This window comes from Struthio camelus, chromosome 22 (genome assembly GCF_040807025.1).
Source record: "Struthio camelus isolate bStrCam1 chromosome 22, bStrCam1.hap1, whole genome shotgun sequence".
In the NCBI taxonomy this organism is placed as follows: domain Eukaryota; kingdom Metazoa; phylum Chordata; class Aves; order Struthioniformes; family Struthionidae; genus Struthio; species Struthio camelus.
Genome location: NC_090963.1, coordinates 1,353,796 through 1,372,812, shown reverse-complemented (window position 1 = coordinate 1,372,812; position 19,017 = coordinate 1,353,796). Strand labels below are relative to the sequence as shown.

The following is a 19,017-nucleotide window of genomic DNA, read 5'->3' as shown; positions in this document are numbered from 1 at the left end:
CTATTGGTAACTGTCCGTGCCAGCAGTGCGAACTTACTGGACCCTAACTGCACTGACAGTCTCTCCTGTATTTATGGAGTAGTCAGTTAAGCTTCACTGCATCCTTTGGACGCAGATCCTCCTCTGTCACTGCTTGCAAACGCGTAAGCCGTGGAGTACTATACATAGCCAGTGACTGAGGCCAGGAGAGAAATAGAGTTTGGGAACGAGCTGTGATTTTTACTTCAGTAATGAAGCGTGGAGAGACAACCCTGAGCAGGTGTCATTTTTGTGGGACCAAAAGTAGTGACAGGGAGCGCTTTGCTCTCACAGGCCCTATCCTCGGCTGGAAAAATAGTTTGGGAGTGCGAGGCAGCAATAGGAGTTCATACTTCAGTGGTGCTTGCTGCAGCATATTGAAAATGTGCGCTTTGTTCATAGGTATTTTCCAGTTAACACTTTCCCCTTCCATCACCAAGACCCTAATTTTTTCCTATAACTGTAACTTAAAGCTGTTGCAGCCTTGAAGAAGAGTAGAGAGAGATTTGATATGTGCCCGTTTTTGCTCTTACTTAACTGAGAGCTTCTGGAGCTTAAAAAAAAAATACTGTGGAGCTATTGAATTCACCTTAGTAGAGAGTTTTTGTCCTGGCTAGATGCTTGTACGCTCCTGTCCAGGGCTAGGTGAGAGTGCGCTTTTGTCTTGCAGAGAAACAGAAAACTGCAGCTGGTTAGCAAGAGTGAAAGTCAGGAATATTAGCTGCCGTTTAGGAAGGCAGAGCCATTTTAATGTTGGTGCTAAGCACAAACAATTTCTAATATCTGAAAACAGCATAAGCTTCTGCTCTTCAAACTTACCTTGAAGGTTGCAGTTTTAAAATTGTAGGTAGAGGTACCTCCTATTTATTACTACCAGGGGGACCTTATAACAGAGTTCATTACAGCACTGAATTTATAGAATTCATCTATTATATGTTTATTACCAGATATTTTCTTGCTAAGCTCTATCTATGCAAAATAGCAGAGTATAGGAAAGCTCAGATGATGCAATTTTAACATTAAAATGCAACCCATCCTTTTATATTGTTCCCTTAATGCAAATCAGCAAATACATAGCGATGGCTGATTGAGATGCAGTTGGGCTAATGAAACATGGAATGTAAAATGCTTCTTAAGCTTCGGAGGGGACAGGAGAGCTGCCTCTTCCCTTCTGCTGCTGCTGGATCAAGTGCCTCTGCAGGGACAGAGGTTGGGAGCAGCATTACTGTGAGAAAGACACGCGGTTCTCCTGGTGCGAGACTGTGCCGCCGAGTGCCTGTGGACACCAGTGTGGAGGTGCTACCACCGCTCCCCCGGACTCCTGCTGCCCAGGGAGCTCTGCTGTGGCTGCTGGAGAAAGCCGGTGCCAGCAGCTTGGAGGGGTTCCTGCTCTGGTTTGCAGTTCTTCACCTTCTCTGCTTTCTGGGGTAGGTAGATGGCGTGCATGGTGCTTTGGCTCTCCGATGTGGCCTGTAAACCCAAGCTGTCTGAGCCGGAGCAGGCGCTGTAATACGGGCAAGGACCCTTCTGACAAGTGGTGTGAACGTGAGGCACCGGCGAGCCAGGCAGCCCAGACCTGCCCTGGAGCGGGCAGTCCATCAGCATCCTGCTGGCGCTGCACTCGCAGCGGAGGTAGCTCGATTTGAAGGAAGAGAGGATAATAGGAAGTGGCTCTAAGGGAACATTAAGATTTGACAGGAAAGAAGTGTAAATGCTCTTCCCCTGTAGTTTCAAGGTCAGCTGCAGCCAGAGGCTCTCAGAGTGACTGTAAAGGACCAGCCCGTGTACACCATTTGTAAATACAGAGCACAGCTGATTGTGCCTCTTCTGTGAGAGTTGCAGGGAGCTGGCTGGGGGGGGTATTTGCTTCAAGTGTGAATCCTTGGTTGTTATTACAAACAGCGTGGGATGCAGAGAAGCTGAAACTGTAGTGTAACTGACAGAACAATATTCGCAACACATTTAACTTTGTCAGCGAGAGGAATAAAGCTGCCTGTGGGTTACCTTAGTCTTGCACATCTTAAAGAGAAGGCAAGAGGGAGGTGTTAGCAGGATTCACCCCAGCTACAGGACTTGACCCTGCTGAAAGCCTCAGGTGGCGGCAGGAGTGTCTCCACATGCTCCCCTTGTGCCATAAAGCCTCCTTGCATGGTCGTGTTAGCTGCCTAGCTGTTTGTTCTAGCAGTTGTCCTTTCCCCTGCTGCTGGCCCACGCTCACAGGCCCTTGCCTTAGCCCTTACGCCCCATAAGCGCTCCTCTTCCTCTAGGTGGAGGCAGGGCTGCAGGAGCAGAGGCTGTGCCTGGTGGGGTGCCAGGGCTCTCCTAGTCCTCCTGCCCGTGCAGTGGCAGAGGCCGCACGAGAGCGGAGAAGAGCACCAGCACGCTGCAGGACGGTCGGGCCGAGGCATGAGCTGGGGCAGTGCCAGTGCTGTTTTAGCAGCCTCACTTACCTGCACTGCATCCCTGGAGGCCCCTTTGGGGATGTGAGGCACATAGGGGGATCTTTAGCTGGTATGGTCTCCTGGCTGGCCCCGTGACAGGGCCTGAAACAGCTGAGGCTGGCTGGGAGCAGCAGGCCAGGTGCTGCTGACCCAGCCTCGGCAAGCCCCTACCTCCCAGGGGCTTCTCGTTTCCATCCTGGCTCCTGAACACCAAGAAAGGGGCTCTTCCTTCCCTCTCATTGATGAAGGCTTAGTTGCAACGTCATTGGCGGTGCAATTAGGGACACACCTGTTGCTGCCACCCCTGAGCCTGAAACAAGGCCCGAGGTGCCTCATCAGAGGCAGCTGTGCAGGGCAGGGGCCGTTACCCCTGAGGGTAGTGGGGGGTTTCTGCTGGAGGATGGGGGTGGCTTGGGCCGTGGTGGAGGAGAACAGAGCGGAGAACAGGGATGGTTGGGGTGCAGCCCTGCCCTTGGCTGGGAGCAGCGGTGCCTGCGGCTGCAGGGTGGCCGCAGGGCTGCCCTGCGGGAGCAGGTGAGCCTCAGGGGCCGTGCAGGCTCTGGGAGCCATCCTCAAGGGCTCCAGGGCTGCCACGCTGGGCAGCTTCATTGCTCACTCGCTGCCCTTCGCCCTCGGAGGGGACTGCAGCACGTCCCTAACCCCAGGAGCTGCTCTGGGGAGGATGCACGCTCCGCTCTCCTGTGACCTGCTTAGCTTCCTTCCTTCCCTGCCGTGCCCCTGGGGCTCAGGACGCAGAAACGGAGCAGAGCTGGCAGCACACCCTGGTGCAGGTGGGCAGTCTAAGCAGGTTCCTGCTGGGGCTGGGCCCAGAGTCAGCCTGTGGCTCTGGCTGGGGGTGAGGATGGGTGCCACCACCCCGAGGCGGGCCGTGTTAGCCGGCAGAGGGTGCTGCCATACCAGTGATGGAAGGGCTGGCACTTCCCGGGGGCCTGGGGAGCCAGGGAGGCGCCCGGGGGCCAGCCCAGCTCATCCCGCAGCCTGGCGCAGGGGCGCTGCAGGGGTGCGCTCCGCGTCCCCCTGCCGCGTCAGAGCCCGGCCCCGGGTCTCGGCAAGCTGACCCTCGTACGCCTTCCTCTTCCTCGCGCATCCTGTCTATGCACGCTCCCGCGTGCGTGGGTCGGGGCGGAGGGAGGCAGGTTTGTCCCAGCGCCCTTGGCCTGCGTCCTGCTTTGCCGTGGCTGCCCTGCCCCAGATGTGGCTGCGCTTGAGTGGTTTTGGCAGCGGAGGGATCAGTAAATGCTCTGGGATCCTCTGGGATGAGAGGGGCGAAGGAGATAAAGCAAATGACACTGGGAAGCGGATCTCTTTATTATTGTTTCTGGAAGGACAACAGCCCTGGTCTTGGCGTTAAAAGGGAACTTTGATTAGCTTTAACTAGAAGAAGGAATATTAAAATCTTAATTTAATTTAAAACACTGTCATTCGCAGTCATGGCAAACACCGAGCAGAGTAATTATTATGCAAATTAGGCAGATAGAAAAATGATTAATAATTGCACAAATTAAAAATTATTGTAAACATCCTGTGACTAGTGATAAGTCCGTGAGGAGTGTGTGTGCGGGAGGCAACGTTGCTCAGCCAGCTCCTGCATCCTGATTTTCTCATTAGTGGGATTTAATTAGCAAATGATGTGGAGGAGCCAAGCAGCATTTGGGGGAGGTCGAGGGTCGGCGCGGGCCAGCGCTTGGTTTCGGATGACGGGAGAGAAGTGCCAGCCTGGCCGCCGGGCTTGCCAGGAGGGAGCTCGAACTTTGATTGAATCCAGCTCCCGGCTCTCAACTCTGTTCAAGAAACTTTGTGAAGAGGCCCCTTTCGTGGGGCTCGCCCCCCTTGCGGGCTCCCCCGAGGGCCCGTGGCCCACGGCGAGCGCGGGGGCGAATCCTGGGCGCGCGGGGAGGGATCGGGACAGGGCTCAGCTCGGCCTCCTGCGCCGTGGCCGCCTCTGCCCACGGCAGCGGTGACGCCGGAGGGTGGCACGGAGGCAGCCCGCGCCGTGCGGAGCGGGCATCACCCCGACTGGCCCCCACATGGGCGTTTAATGATTACTGGTGGAGCTTGCTCGCTCTAAGAATTAATGAGCTTGTTTGTCTGGCATTTTGCTGCTAATTGCATAACATTATTTTTTTCCCCTGTTCGACTGTTTTACTTTTATACTTTTGACAGTGAGCATGATAATAATAATAATAGGCTTACACTGGCTAATAGGCTTACGTGGCGCATTATTCATGTCAAGGACAAGCAATTAAGCTTGGCCTCACACATAATAATTAGATTTTTTGTTGATGAGCTCATCGGTAATGCGTTTAGTTAAGATAAAGAGCTTAATTCGTGGTGTGTGACACCTCCCCCCACGACCCCTGCCCACTCGTGGGACGGTTTGCCCGTGGCGCCTGGGCAGGGGACGCGCCGCTGCCCGCCTCTCCTCCGCGCCGGACGCCGGGAGGAAGCCCGACCGCATCTGCCCCGGTGCGATGGGCAGCCGTTCCTTCCCCGCGAGGTTGTGCCCGAGCCAGCCCTTCGCGGCGGGGCGAAGCGACGGCGCGCTGCTCGCCCCGGCTTGCTGGGCCTTTGGTGCTGCCGGTCTGGCAGGTGATGTTTTTGGGACGGGCGAATAAGCCGTGCTGCTCCATGGATGCAGCGTGCGCAGCCTCTGCACGGCAGGGCCTGCTTTGTCGCCTCTCCTGAGTTTGTTCTTCCTGCAGCATCAGGGCACGGGGAAAAGCCGCTCCGTGCGGGACGTGGTGCAGGGAGGAGAGAGGGGGCAGACGTCAGAGGCGTTGCACGCTGAAGTCGGGGAGTTTGGGGCAGAGCAGGTAACGTGGCCCAGCTCTCCTGAGCCGCCAGCAGGTGCCCTCTTCTCCATCGCGCTTTGCTAAATGTCCTTTGTGATTCGCTTTGTGGCTACCTGCGCCTCTCTGGCCCGCCTGGGTGGTTTTGCCGGATAATGCCCCCGCGAGGTTGCTGCTGCCCGGCACGGCCGAGCAGCCGCGTGCCAGGGCGGCTGTGGGAGGCATCCTGGGCAGGGCGCGCGCTGCGCTGGCTGCTTCGGGGAGAAAGGTATCTCCAGGAGCACAGGAGTAAGCAGACAAAGCGTGTTACAATGGGAAAGAGATTGTCTGAAGATCCTTACAAATGAGCAGAAAGCTGCAGAAGTACTCAGCTGTTCTATTTTTGCAGATGAATGGGGCAGGTTTGCAGAAGACAGAAATATATATGCCTATAAATGTTTCACACGGAGGAACAGATGAAGATTGTTCCTCACAGATGCTGTAATTTACCTGAGAACCTCTGTACCTGCCTGGTTCCCAACAGTTATAAGTTCCCCTGAACCCTGCGGCGTGCCATGCCTGTGCTCTTATCTGGGCGGTGCCGGATGTTAATATTAGTTAAGAGAAACTCCTCGGAATAGGTGAAGGCTGGCGCGGTGCTCCCTGGGGCTGCGCGCTCCCGGCGGCGGCCGGCCCTGTCTGCCTGGCTTCCTCTTCAGATCAATCACTGTCCTTCCTAGTATCCTGCGCTCCCTTGTAAGCTGTGCGGTTATCAGTCGTTTCCTTGTACGACTCCTTTGAGCAGATGCTCGGCAATTACGGACTCGGCTGCGGGCGGCAGGGAAGTTAAACGGGGTACCAAACTCTCCTGGCTGTCGGCAGCCTTCCCGGGCTGGCGGCGGCGTTAGCGGCGCCAAACGCCGCTGCTCGGCCGAGGCCGGCAAGGGCCGCGGCGATGGGCCCCGGTGGAGCCCCGTGACGAGGACCGTCCACGCTTGGAGAGCGTGGGGAGGCGGGAGGCAGCCGGCCGGCCCTGGCGCCAGCCGCCGCCTCCGAGCGGTCCCGGCACCCGCTCCCTGCCGAGGGTGCAGGGTCCAGCCGCCTCCGCAGCCCGGCCGGAGCGGGAACTGCCGGCGACACGAAACCCTCCCGAACGAGGGAAGAGCCGGAGAAGGGCCCTTCCTCTGCTGGAAGGTCGCCCGCAGCTCTGTCTCCTTTTACGCCCGTAGGGCAGACGTTTGTCAGCAAGGATCGATGGAGGTGAATGTGGCTTCTCCCAGCTGTCAGGCCCCCCCTTTTTTTTTTTTTAATAGCTCCAATAAAGCGGGTTCTGGCAAGTGGCACGTCATTGTAACTGTTTCCTGCTGAGATCGCCTGTTATTTTTTAATTAAAAGGAGGCCAAGATTTGTCATTTTAATTTTTCTCTAAATGGCGGTGGCTCCAAGTCGCTGGCACTCGGCGAAGCCTGGTGGCTTCATAAATTGTCCTGGGCTTTCAGCGGGGGACGCGGGCGAGGGGCTGAGCGGCGGCCGCGCAGGGGAGGCCGCGCGGCTCTCGCCAGCGAGACGGGGCCAGGCGCTGCTGCCGGGCCTGCCGGCTGGGACGGGGGCGCGCGGGGGCACGGGCTGGAGGGGGGGGCGCCCCCAGGCCGCTCTGCGGGGTCGCCCGCGCCGCCCGCTTTCCAAGCGGCCCGTTTCCCTTGGGGGAATCAAGGCTTCAAGAGCTGGCTCCGTCCCTTGGCTGGCAGCAGGGCCAGGAATGAAAATCAATAAGACTGACAGGTTAGTGATTGTATATGCATCTGTGCACTTTTCCTAATTATGGAATAATTAGGGACATGCAGAGATAAAAATTACTAATAATATTTACTCTAGACTCTATTTTTTTCAGTAACCTCTCTCCTGCTCGTTCTCTCGGTCTTGGTGGAAATAACTTTGCAGATCCCAGTTAATGAATATTTGTAAATGCAAGAACATTCAGCGCTGGAATATCCAGAGGGCATCCTCTCTCTCCCTTGTAATTTTTTTTTTTTTTACAAGATATTTAATATTTATGGTTCCATATCCTTGTGAACAAAAAGAGCCACCCGCAAACCCCGAGGAGCTTAGAGTCTGGGGATATTTATGGCGCTTCCTCTTTTCCTTTTCAATTACAAAGACACCTCACATAATTAAGTGCTAATAACCTTGTTAATCTAAAATTGATACTCTTTCTCCTGGCCATCTCTTAATAGAATTAAAAACAGATTAATAATCAACGATAGGAGACGTTGCACACAGTTAAAGAAGAGGGATGGAGTGACAGGATGGCGGCGCGGCCTCCCGAACTTCTGGCCGTGTTTTTTCTGCCCGGAGCGGGGCCGGCAGCCCGGGCGGCGCTCGGTCGGGCTGCGCTGGCGCCCGCGCAGCGGGCGATCCGCGGCAGGGGCGGGCGGCCGCACCGCTCCGCGAGCCGCCCGCATCGGAAGATCTGGTTTAACTTGTCCTCTGTACGCGGCTGAAATTTTTAAGACAAACAGCCGCGTAACGCCATCTCTTAATGAAACTGTTTTATGTTAATTAATTATGTAGCCGGGCTCATTCTCATGCGCGGCCCAGCTCTGCTTCCCCTCCGCCGAGCCTTTGATCTGTCAAAGGCTAAACGGGAGATAAATAATCAAATTAAAAAGCAGCCTGGATGGAAATAAACACATTTAAGATGCGTTATCGAGTGGTTCGAGCAAGGCACTAGGAGGGCTCCCGGCTCTGTCTCCGCTCCGCTGCGACGGCGCAGCGGGAGAAGCTGGCGGGAGCTGCCGCCGCCGCCAGCCGCGGCTTCCCCAGCGCGGGGCCGCGGTCACCCCGCGTGCCCCCGCGGCTGAAACCTGCGTAGCGTGTGACGCGCCTGCCGACACGGGCAACGGCAAGAGGGGTTTCGGGGGGCGGCAGCTGGGCCTCCCCGCTCCCGCTGCGGAGCCTGCCTCTGCTGCGCCCGGCAAGTCGTTTCCCACCGGGGAAAGAGGCGGTGAGGGATTTTATCTGCTCCGTAATGACAACAAATCAAAATCTGCAGTGTTTTTTTTTTCTTTTCTCCAGGCCGTGGAGCATCTCCTGGTGGATCCAGGCCAGGGCTGGTGCATGCCCGTGGGAGTTGGGATGTCAGCGGTGGACGCAGTTTCGGGGTAATTTAACACAGCCTCTAACAATTTGTTACACCTAAGCGGAGACAGATGCGCATCCATATTCATTTCAGAGTAACTTCGGAAACTGTAACTTCGCCAGCCAAGCCAGCCCCGCTCAGCAGCCCTCCGTCCTGGGCTCCCCTTCAGAGGAGGGTAGGTGGGCAGGGCTGAGAACTGGAGGACTCACGCCACCTGGCAGGACGCTCCCTGGCGCTGCGGCACGATGGCAGCGAGGCCGCGTTTTGGGGGCAGGAGATTATAGGATTGCGCGGGGCGAGCCTGGCCTCTGCGCCTTCCCTGCGGGGAGCAGGAGCAGGAGCCGGCCCGGGTGCCCCGCCAGGGTGCAGGTGCGTGCAGGCGCGTTTTGGCATTTCCCACGGTGCCTCTCACGCTGCAGAGCCTGGGCTACGCAGAGCCGCCCGGCACGGCCCCGCGTGCGCCGGTGCCGCTGGCTCCCCGTATCGCTGGCCAAGACGGGCGGGCGCGAAGGGACCCCCCGCCTGCCCGGGGCCGAGGGACGGGCGGCTGCCCCGGTCCTCCGGGCCGAGCCGCTGCAGCGCTCTCAATCAGGTGTTGCTCTAATGGCAAACGCCCTACAACAGAAATTACAGATTATAATTGTGGAGTGCTTTATGGCCGTAATAAAATTGTAATGTTCTAGCCTGCACGTAATTGCCGGCTAATAGATTTCTTGCTAAAGGCCTCAATGCGGAGAAGCGCCTGGGTTTGCCGAGTGCCCGCGACCGAGCGGGCACCGGGGCTTTGCCACCGCTTCCGCGGCACCGGCAGCGCCGCAGCGCCGGCTGGGGAGCCCGGGGTGCCCGGCTGCGGCGCTGCTCCTGCCGAGAGCCCTGCCCGCGGTGCCTCCCCGACGCGAAGGGGCTGGCAGCCGGCGCGGGCCTCCGGCCGCCCTGCGCCCTCGTTGCGGTGCTTTGCCCGGCTGCTGGCCCGTTTCTGCCCCCTTGCCGACGGAGATAGCAGCTCGCAGCTGCAGAGAGGCGCCAGGGAGTGGGCTTCAGCCTGAACGAAGCCCAGGTCCGGGAGGGGCGTTAGAGGCACTGGGCTGCTTCTCCTGCTGCAGCTTCTGCTGTTGTGCTCGGCATAGAGGCGCGCTTCGCCTCTGGCTTTGCTCCTCGCGCGCTCGCTGGGATGCCAGCAAAACGTTATGCCTGGAGGTTTCGCAGTTAGCAGACTAGGAGGGAGTTTATTGCGTTTCGTCAGCTCCTCTTTGGCGCGTTTTGACGGTGATGTTTTTACCGGCTTATCTGCGGGTGCGTCTGAGGCAGGCAGCCCGGGCGCTGCCCGCCAGCTCCTCCAGGCAGCTCCGAAGGAGCAGCTGCCCTGCGCCGGGGAGGTGGCGCTGGCTCCCTAAGCGGCGTGGCGGGCGGCAAGGGGAGGCGGAGGGGGCAAGCAAGGCGCCTGAGGCCGCTTGCGCGAGGCGTGCCGAGCGGGGCTGCCTTCACAGCAGAGCGCGGCCCCCGGCCGGCGCAGCCGCCTGGAGCCGCAGGGCTTGCAGGCGGCGCTTGGCCTCTCCTCGCCGCTCCCTCCCCGCTCCGCGTTTCCCGGCACAGCCCGTGTCTTGCTGGTGAGCAGAGGTCTCTTGCAGCGCTGTGCGCGTCCCGCTGCCCCCCGCCGCAGGGGCTGGGACGCCTCTCCCGCCCGCCAGCCGCTCAAAGGGAATTGTCACTCCAGGCTGCATATAAAATGCATGCAAAGCCGCCACGCTGGAGAGCTTTATTTGCCCCAGCAAGGCCCTCTGTGCTTCTGCTGCTGCTGTGAGGCTCTGAGTTTCCCCGCTCCGATCCACCTTGGCTCAGTATCCCTTGAGCTAACTAATCAGGTCAATGCATTTTTAACACGGCATAGGAAATCTCTACATTTTTTGTCAGACTCATTCTTCTCCCTGGTCTCTCTGTGGGGGGCTGAATTATTTAATGCTGAATATTAAGCAGAGATGTTTTCCCTTCCCTGGGCTGCTGACTGTGCGCTTTAGGTCAGGAAAGACTGGCAGATGCTTGTTCTCCCGGTGGTGGGTGGAGGGGAGCCCGTAATAGCAAGCAAATTACCCACTTACAGCTAGATTTGCAGAAGAACTAAGATCCCACTTAAAGGCATCTAAATAAACAGGCCAGATTTGCTGAAGTGTTGAGCGCCCAATGGCTCTGCTGAGACACGGCCAGGACTAAACCCTTATCAACCGCTGTGAAAGCACAGCATCTCCGTCTCTTTACGTGTGTCGGTACAAATTTCTGAAGTTTGAAAGTCCGTTCCCATCCCTAGAAGCGGTTGCCTGCAAGTGCGGAAAAAAAAGAGCAGCGCAGGAGAGATGTGAGAGGGGAGCCAGCAGTGTGCAAAGTGTGAAAATCCAGGAGATTATATGGAAAACCCTTCGCTAAATTAATCTAGCAGCACGGAAACCCGTAGGAGCCACCAAACGCAGGAGCCGAGGTTCCCGCAGTAACGATCACGGACTCCCGTGCTGCAAACGGGATGTTTTCTGTACTTTATTGCCCCTTAAATAGGTTGCTGAGCGAATCGCGGCCCGTGCCGTTGAATGCGCGCTGTCGCTGGGTCTCGCAGCCTGCGTTTTCGGCTCCTAATCGTGTTTGCTCCGTTTGGGCTGGGCGAGTGGTGTAGAGCACCGGGGTTAACGCATGGACGGTGGCTGAACCGAAGCGCGGCCGGCCAGGGGCTGGCCTCTAATTGGGGAACAGCAAACATATGTTCGCTGGTTGTAGGTCACATGCGGCGATTATCACATGACAGGTGACTAAACACAAAGGGCTGATTTGTGTATCAGGGTTTATCTTTTCCATTAATGGGTTTCTAAATTGGTGGCAGTGGAGCAAAAAAACCCAATTTGAACTCAGAGCATGCATGATTACTATTGTAATAACCTTGGCTAATAAGAATATGATGTGGTGTTAGGCTGGGAAAGAAAACACATTTCTCATTAGCTTTTTGATTAATTACTCTACATAATTTCCTAGGGGGACATGCCTGGGACTGATTGCCTTTGCTTTTGACGCGTGGAAGTGGTTTACCTTAACTTAGTAATTTTCTCAGTGACATTTTAATGGCAGTCCCCAGTTAACGTCCAGTTGGCTGGAGGGCAGGGGCCGTGCACGCCCTTCCCTGCACAGACCTGCTGCCGCCCAAATGCCCGGGCCCTCGCCGGTGTTTGGGGTTTTGCACGAGTCCCGTGATGCCTCCGGGCCTGCCGTTCCCCGCGGCCGCTGAGGCGAAGCAGCGCCGGCGGCGGCCGACGGCCTTGGCCGCTGCCGCGCTTCCCGACGAGCCACCCGGAGAGCACCGGGAGGAAACTGGCTGGCCGCGTGGCCCGGCAGGAGCACGAAGCTTTGAGCGGGATCTTAGCGTGCTGAGCAGACCAGCAATCAATTAGTGCCGCTGAGTGAAGGATTAAAGCGAACGGGATAAGCAGAGCTGGATTGTTTGGGGACGGGCATCCCGCAGCCGGGCGCCGGCCGAGGCGGAGGTCGCGGGCGGTTTTCCTGCTCCGCACCGGCAGGTGCAGGAGCGGAGCGTGCGCTGAGCAGCCCCAGCAAGCAGCTGGGTGGGTTTCGGCGTCCTTCGTGTGGACGAGGCGAAGCTGGCTGCCGCGGGGCTGGGGCCGGGGCCAGGGCCGGCCGAGCCCCCACAGCAGCCGCAGGCGCTCGCGTGCTGTAGAAAATGCTGTAAGTGGCAGAGGAGGCATCATTTTGTTTTAAATACCTGCGAGCATGACAGTCGTACAGCCGCTTCTGCGCCTTGCAACTGCTGCCAGGGATCCAGCTGTTAGAAGGCATATGTTTACATGACTTGGAAGCAACCAATTTCCTTCCTTGCATTATGACATAAATATTTTACAGGAGCTAAAATATTCAAAGATTGTTTGATGTTGCCACATGGAGCGGTATCAAATGAGGGCTGGAAGGAGGGAAAAAATGAGAGGGAAGCAAACAGAGATTCATTTGTTTCCACTGCTGAAAATTGAATTATGCTTCGTATTTCTGCATCATAAAATTGCCCAGAACATTGATCTCTGCTTATTGTTTCAGGAGGAGATGCTTGGAGCGCGCCTTTGCAGCGTAATCGCCATTAGGGTTGGGAAAGACATGCAGGGAGCCATCCCGTCGCTAGATTGTGAGCGCCGCGAGACGGGGCTCGTACCTCCCTGCAGCCTGGAAGCGCCGGGAGCGCGGCCGGCGCCGCGGATGCTCGTCGCGGAGGTGCCGCTGCCCGCCCGCGTGGCTGGGGAGGGCCAGGCGAGGCGGCCGAGCTGCGGGGCCCTGCTGCAGCGCAGCACCGCGCCGCGGTGGCCCCTCGTGAGCGGCGGTAGGCACCGGCCCGCCTTGGGACAGGCGGTCCTGCAGCCCAGGGCTCCGATACCAGCGGTGTCGATTTGCTGATAGGGTTTCCTTTTGCGAGAGGCAAATAAAAGTGACCCCCTAACAGGTGGCACCCTCCAGCTGAGGCAGCTCTTGAGCCAGGTGCTTTTATGCTCTAATTAAAACATTGGCAAATCCATACAAATTCCCACTAAATAAAATGTCAGAGTAATTCCATGTCTCGCCCTGCCACCGTGACATTTCTGTGGGTATTGTCTGAGTGCTAATTGCATGCTGCCGTAAGCGGTTTTCCGCAGATCTTGTCTGCCTTTGCTATTACTTTGGCGCTGCTCAGAGCCTTTATCCCACTGTTCGCCCATGCTCGGCCCTGTGGCCTCATGACATAAATGAAAACAGGGCCTGGCGCTTGCCGTTTGCTTCGGAGCAGGCTTTGCAGCGTGATGCCTGCGTCCAGGCAGAGCTATTGTCCCAGCGCCCCGCGGGGAGAAGGGCAGAGAGCTGGAGAAGGACCCAAGCCGGGAAAGTCGCCGGTGGCCCCTGCTTTCCGAGGCTGTTTAGATGCAGGAGATGGGGCGAGGAGGGAGAGAGGCTGGGGTGCGGCGGGTTGGGCATGGCCGCGGCAGAGGAGCATCTGTGCTGCAGCCGGGGCACGACCGCCCGGTTTGAACGTGCTTGCTCGGGACCGTCCCACGCACCAGAGACACTCAAGTGAGACCTGCTAGGCGGGTTACCCTCGCTCCCTGCCCGAGTGCAGCGACCCGCAGCAGACGGCCCCTCCTTGCCGGTCCTTCGTGCCTTTGGCCCGGACGCCCTGACGCTGGCAGGCCGTGCCGATTGGCGAGGGGAAGCCGGGGGCGCGGAGCGCGCGGCAGCAGAGCGAAGGGAAAGGCCGGCGGCGTGCAGCCGGAGCCCCGCGCGGTGGCTCAGCGCAGGGAGGATTTGCTCTGCCAGCACGGCTGAAAGGCGCGAAGTCCGCTCCGAGACGCCGGCGGAGGATGGCACAAGCAGCCGAGCGTGTCCTGGGAACAGACGGGATTACAGCCCAAATCCTCCTCCCGCGCGCGCCTCCGTGGCTGTGGCCCAAGCCTGCCGGGCGCCTGCCTCCCCTCGCCAGCTCTGCTGCACCTTGCCCAGCCGTCAGCCGGCAGAAGTCCCCGGGCAGCCCCGGGCTGGTGGAGAGCTTGCTAATCCCTCTGAACGGCCCGGCGAGGTGGCGCCAGGACTGGGGAGGAGATGCTGCAGGAGCCGTAAGATGAGTGCTGCGGCGCTCACGGCAGCAACAGGCTCCCGGCGCCCCTCGCCTCGAGTCCTCGTCGACGGGCTCCGGGCCGCAGGCAGATTGCCTGGCCTGAGCTGCGGCTGGGAAGGATGCCAGCACGCGCACCAACGCCCCGTCGCTCTGTCGCTGGCAAAGCTGCCTGCTCCCGCGCCACTACTACCACCTGTGAGACAGTCAAACGAGGCGGGCAACGCGCAACCGGAAAGCGGCTGCTAAAAAAAAAGGGCGTTGAAAAAGTCCCCGCTGAAGTGCGGTGGGGTTTGAGCGGCGCTCCTTTCCCACGCGGCGCTCCTTGGCGCGCTGGCCCTGCGACGGGCGCTGACATCGCTGTCCAGGGCGCCCAGAGAGTAAGCGACGGCAATATTTCTGTTTCCATCTAAATGCACGGATTAAAGCAGACACTTTAATCTATTCAGCAACAACTCAAGGATTAAAAAGTTGCAGGCAAATCACAGTCCTAAATTGGTAATACATTTTTGCTTGTCAGTTGACAAATCATTTTATAAATCTATTCTACCGCGCTATGTGGTCCCCGTAAGAGTTAGGGATGTGCCAACTTTTAACCTGCTGTTTCTCAGCAGCTTGTTCTGCACACATCCTCGGGGGGAAAGCACAGCAGAGTCGTGTATTAGAAATGTAATAATTTTCCCAATTGTACCGGTTCCACTTGTTTTGTGTCAGCCCTAGACAGAGTTATACTGCGGGGTGTCAGAGTCGTTTGATACTTATATTTACACTTTTGCTCAAACGATTGTTTCTTCCCGTCGCTCACGTTTTATTCCTCCTTGTGGTGCGCCTCTGCTTGCGGGCCTGCCTGTTGGCCTGCGGGCTGTTCAGGGCCCGGGACGCGGCGGGACGGCCGCTGTCCCCTGCCCTGGGGCACGGGCGCCTCCACGCCGCCCCCAGCCTTAGCTCTTCTCCTAGTGCCTGCTGCACATCGCGCTGGATTGCAACGGCTTTTATTTACCGGAATGTTTCTTTTTCAAACAAAGTAATTACCAATTAATTGGCGAGGAGCTTTACTTCTAATCCCTTAGCTCATCGGAGGGAAATCTGGCCGTTTTTTGTGGGCGCGCGCGTGTGCGCCTGTGGCGAGCGCTCCAGGACTGCACCATCTGGCTGTTTGAAAATAATTAGCAGGTGCCCAGTTTTGGGAGCAGGTAATTGCTGATGGATAGATCTATATATTTCTGCATATGTTCGCGGAAGTAGCAGCCCGCCTGGGCAGATGATGTCAGGGAGGTGCGTTGCTTCCCGTCGGGAAATCGCACAGAAGAAGCAACGGCTAGGCAAAGGCCAGGCCCAGCGGCGCGCGTGGCAGAGGGTGCTGCAGGAGGCCGCTTTGGGAGCGGCAGGAGGGCCCGACGACGCCTGGGGAAGCTCTCTTTTCTCCTCTCGCGGGAGGGACCGCTGGGGCGACGCTTGGCTTGGTACGGTACAGCCGGTGTTGTCTCGCAAGGCGCCGTCGGGATAAACACGGGGACCTGCTGCGGGAACCTCCGCCCCGGCAGGCGCCCGCTGCAGCACGGGTGCTGCCTGCGGCGCGGTCCCTGCTCCCGCGGCCGCCCCGTCTGTGCTCCTTTCTAAGCTTTTCCCCCTTCAGCTGTCCCGGGAGGCGGTGGATGGGGTGGGGGCTAGAGACACGGCTGACCGGCGGGGTATGCAAAAGCCGAGCCAGCCGCCTTGCTCCAGGTCGCTCGACTACCCCGGGAAAGGGAAAACCTCCGCCTGGTTTCCGACCAGTCGCGGGGTCTTTAGCAGACGGCACCGGCTTTGCCTCCGCCTGAGCTGCGGGCAGAGCAAGACGTGCGACTCCTTTAAAGCAAAGCAAGTCTCCTGCTCCCTAAATTCCCCCGTGCGGTGCCGGCGGACAGGGTATTCCTCTGTTACGCCAGAGAATGGAGCTGTTCCCTTGCGAACTCGGAGCCGGCTGCGTTTCGGTGACGGAGAGGAGAAAAGTTTGGGGAATTCCAGGAGGAGACAGAAATAGGTCACCCAAAAAGCAGCCCGGGGCGCTGCTAGCGGCGAGCAGTGCTCTCGCGCTGACGGCCCGCGAAACGTCGGTGCGTCGGGTGACTCGCAGCGGCGTTGCAGCACGCGGGCCCCGGGGCTGGGGCCGGCCAGGGCTGTGTCCCGGGGCTGGGTAATTTGCTCGCTGCTCCGGCGCTGTCACAGCTGCTGTTATTAGCAGCGGTGCGGTGATGGGCGCATCAAGGGGAAAAGCTCACTCCCCGCTGCAAAGGATGGGATCTTTCTTTTTCAAAACAACAAAGATGGGTAGGAAGGGAAATAAAACGAGTTTGATTTCCGGGGCCAAATCTCAGACATCAGTGGCGCATCGAGCGCTTTCATGTGGGAGATGAACACATTGCTGTGCTGGTGGATGCTTTCGGATGGGGCCCGAAAGCAGCTTATTAAAGGGTTTAGTTAGTCACTGCAAAGCAAGTCGGGCTTTCTGTTTTGCTTTGTGCCTCGTGCTGCGCTTGCTAACGCTCCACCTTCCGACACAGCCTTGGAAACCAGCTGCAGTTTGGCGCAAGCTGTGCGGGGGGCCCCGCGCACCTCCGGGAGAGGCACTGGGCCCCGTTAATGCTGACCGGCGTAAGCGCATGCCCCGCCTGGGGAGGGAGAGGACAGTCGTGGTGCCGCTGCACGAGGGGCACCCGCGGAGCAGGGGACCGTCCCGTCCCGTCCCGTCCCGTCCCGTCCCGTCCCGTCCCGTGGTGCCTCTGCTCTGCCCGTCGGCAGGCGGCTTTGGGCAGCGGGGCGCCTCGGCTGGCTGAGGCGAGCTACACGCGCCCGAGCAGCTGGAGGGTCCCTCACAGGCGCAGTGCACAGCGGACGGATGCGGTGGGAAGAAAGCACTAAATGCAAAGGGATTTTTCTGTGTTGGCTGCTTTTTATTATGAATCTTTTTTCCTCCTCTTTCTCTCTTCTGGCCAGTGCCAGGCGAGTTGATGAATTATCCCAATATATATTCTGTCTGGAAAGAAAACACATATCATATATATCTTTGACAAGTTATTATTCTTCCTTATCAGAATATGTGTGCATCCAGCCACGCCATAACTCACCCTTTACGCAGCTTTTATAACAAGACAAGAGAAATGCGGCAGGTTCTTAAAACTCCTGCGTCCCCAGGCACAGCCCCGACAAGTCCTCAAATAACCGCACGGCGCGCGGGACTGCGACGCGGTTTCGGCTGCGCTCCCCGGCCAACACGCCCCTCCTGCCGCCCGGCAAGGCCAGGGGGAGCTGGGAGGACGCGAGACGCTTACCTCGAGTTAATTCTGCGCCTGCCTCACCTCCAGCTGATTGCTGCAAATTAAATTTCACGCCAATGAGCTGGAGGAGTCGGCGCGCGGCACGGCGAGGCGGGCAGGAGGCTGGATGGCGGCAGCGAGCTGCAGCAGGCAGCTGCCAGCCGAACCCCGCGGCCCCGGCTCCGTGGGCACATCTGGTACCTGGCTGCGCCCGCGTGGTTCCCTGCAGCTGGCGGGGGGGGGTCTGGCGTGCTGCAGGCTGCCCGGGCTCGGTGCAGGTCGGGCAGCTGCGCGCAGGATCTGTTCGCGCGGGTGGGCAAAGGTCTGCAGGGTCTGACGGGCCCCGGAGCAGCGGTGCCGGGAAGGAGCTGGGAGGTTTGCCGAACACCGGTGTACACATGAGCGAGCAAACCGTTACGTGTTTTCTCCCCGTAACGGCAGCCCCCGGCTCTGAAACGAACCCCAGCGGGGAGCCGGTTCAGCCTGGGCTTCAGGAGAGGCAGCGCGCCGCCGCGCCGCCGCAGCACCACGGGGATGGGCGCGCATCGGAGCGCGCTGCCGCTGGCTGCCGGCCGGCCGGGCTCGCGGGCGCGCGCCAGCACGACCTGGCAGCCGCCGCTGCGTGGGGAACAGCCAGCGTCCCCACAATGTGCTCAGCCGCTCTGATGCGAGGTTCAAAGACAGCTCTTGCCAAAGGCTCGTCCCCAGGAGACGGACGAGCAAACGCGGCCCGCTACCCGCCTCCCCGTTTGGTTTGTCTGGAGCTACTGCGTGGCATGGGGTGGAATATGAATTATGTTTATTGCAATGAAAGGAGGAATTATAAATGGAAATGGGAACCTGTATGATTGCTGTGTGGAGGCAGTGTCACAGTGCAATAAGTGTGCCGTGATTGCGTTGGATAGCGTCCTGCGCCCGCGGCGGGCCGGCGCCTGGAGCAAGGCGCCGGGGCTTGCAGCCCTTGGCTGTCATTTGAAGCTTGGCCGTGGACTGAGTATGTGAGCGAGGGCAACTCAGCTCCTCTCAAAAAAGTGTCAGAAGTGGAAAGCTAAAACAAAGCCCTCCCAGTGTTTCAAAACGAGGGCTTTTTTTGTATTGCTTCAGCAAAGGGAAGCTTTCCGTGTTGCGGCAGCAAAACCCACGCTCACTTCCACGGCCTTAATGCTTTGGGGGCTGCTGAAGGCAGAAACGTGCCCAAGTACCGCTTTGGAGCCCAGGCGAGAAGCAGTGCTCTTGCAGCAAAAACAGTGCTGTTGCAGTAAGCTGGTCTTTGCCCCCCCTTCCCCGGCAGCGCGGTGCCCGGTGGCTGGGGAGGATGACCCCCACCGGCGCGGCGCCTCCCCGCCGGGCGGCACGATGCAGTGTAGCGGCCGCCCCTCTGCTGCCCTTACGCAGGCGGTGCACTGCGGCCGGCGGTGCACGGGCTCTGCCCGTGCCCCGTGCCCCGTGCCCCATGCCCCGTGCTGAGATGCAGCCCCGGGCGGCCGCCGCCAGCGCTCAGCCTCCCGATCAGGCTCCGTGTCACTGCAGTAAATCAGGACGCTTCCCCAAACACTGCAATAGTAGGAATTTGGGGGATATATAACCAGCTATTTATTCCTTCACCGGTACAACAGAGCCCTGCCTTACCTCTGTGTGGGAGGCTGTCACTTTTTATTTAAAGGAACTAGGCTGGGAGGAATTAAATACCTGCCAGAAGAGCGGCTGCTTCCTTGTG

The 19,017-nt window shown here is 58.6% G+C and overlaps 1 protein-coding gene across 1 annotated transcript in view; it reads right to left on the bottom strand.

The window, feature by feature from the left end:
• The window catches only part of PAFAH1B2 (platelet activating factor acetylhydrolase 1b catalytic subunit 2), a 195,512-nt gene that overhangs the window by 143,557 nt on the left and 32,938 nt on the right, over positions 1 to 19,017 (bottom strand). The window lies entirely within an intron of this gene.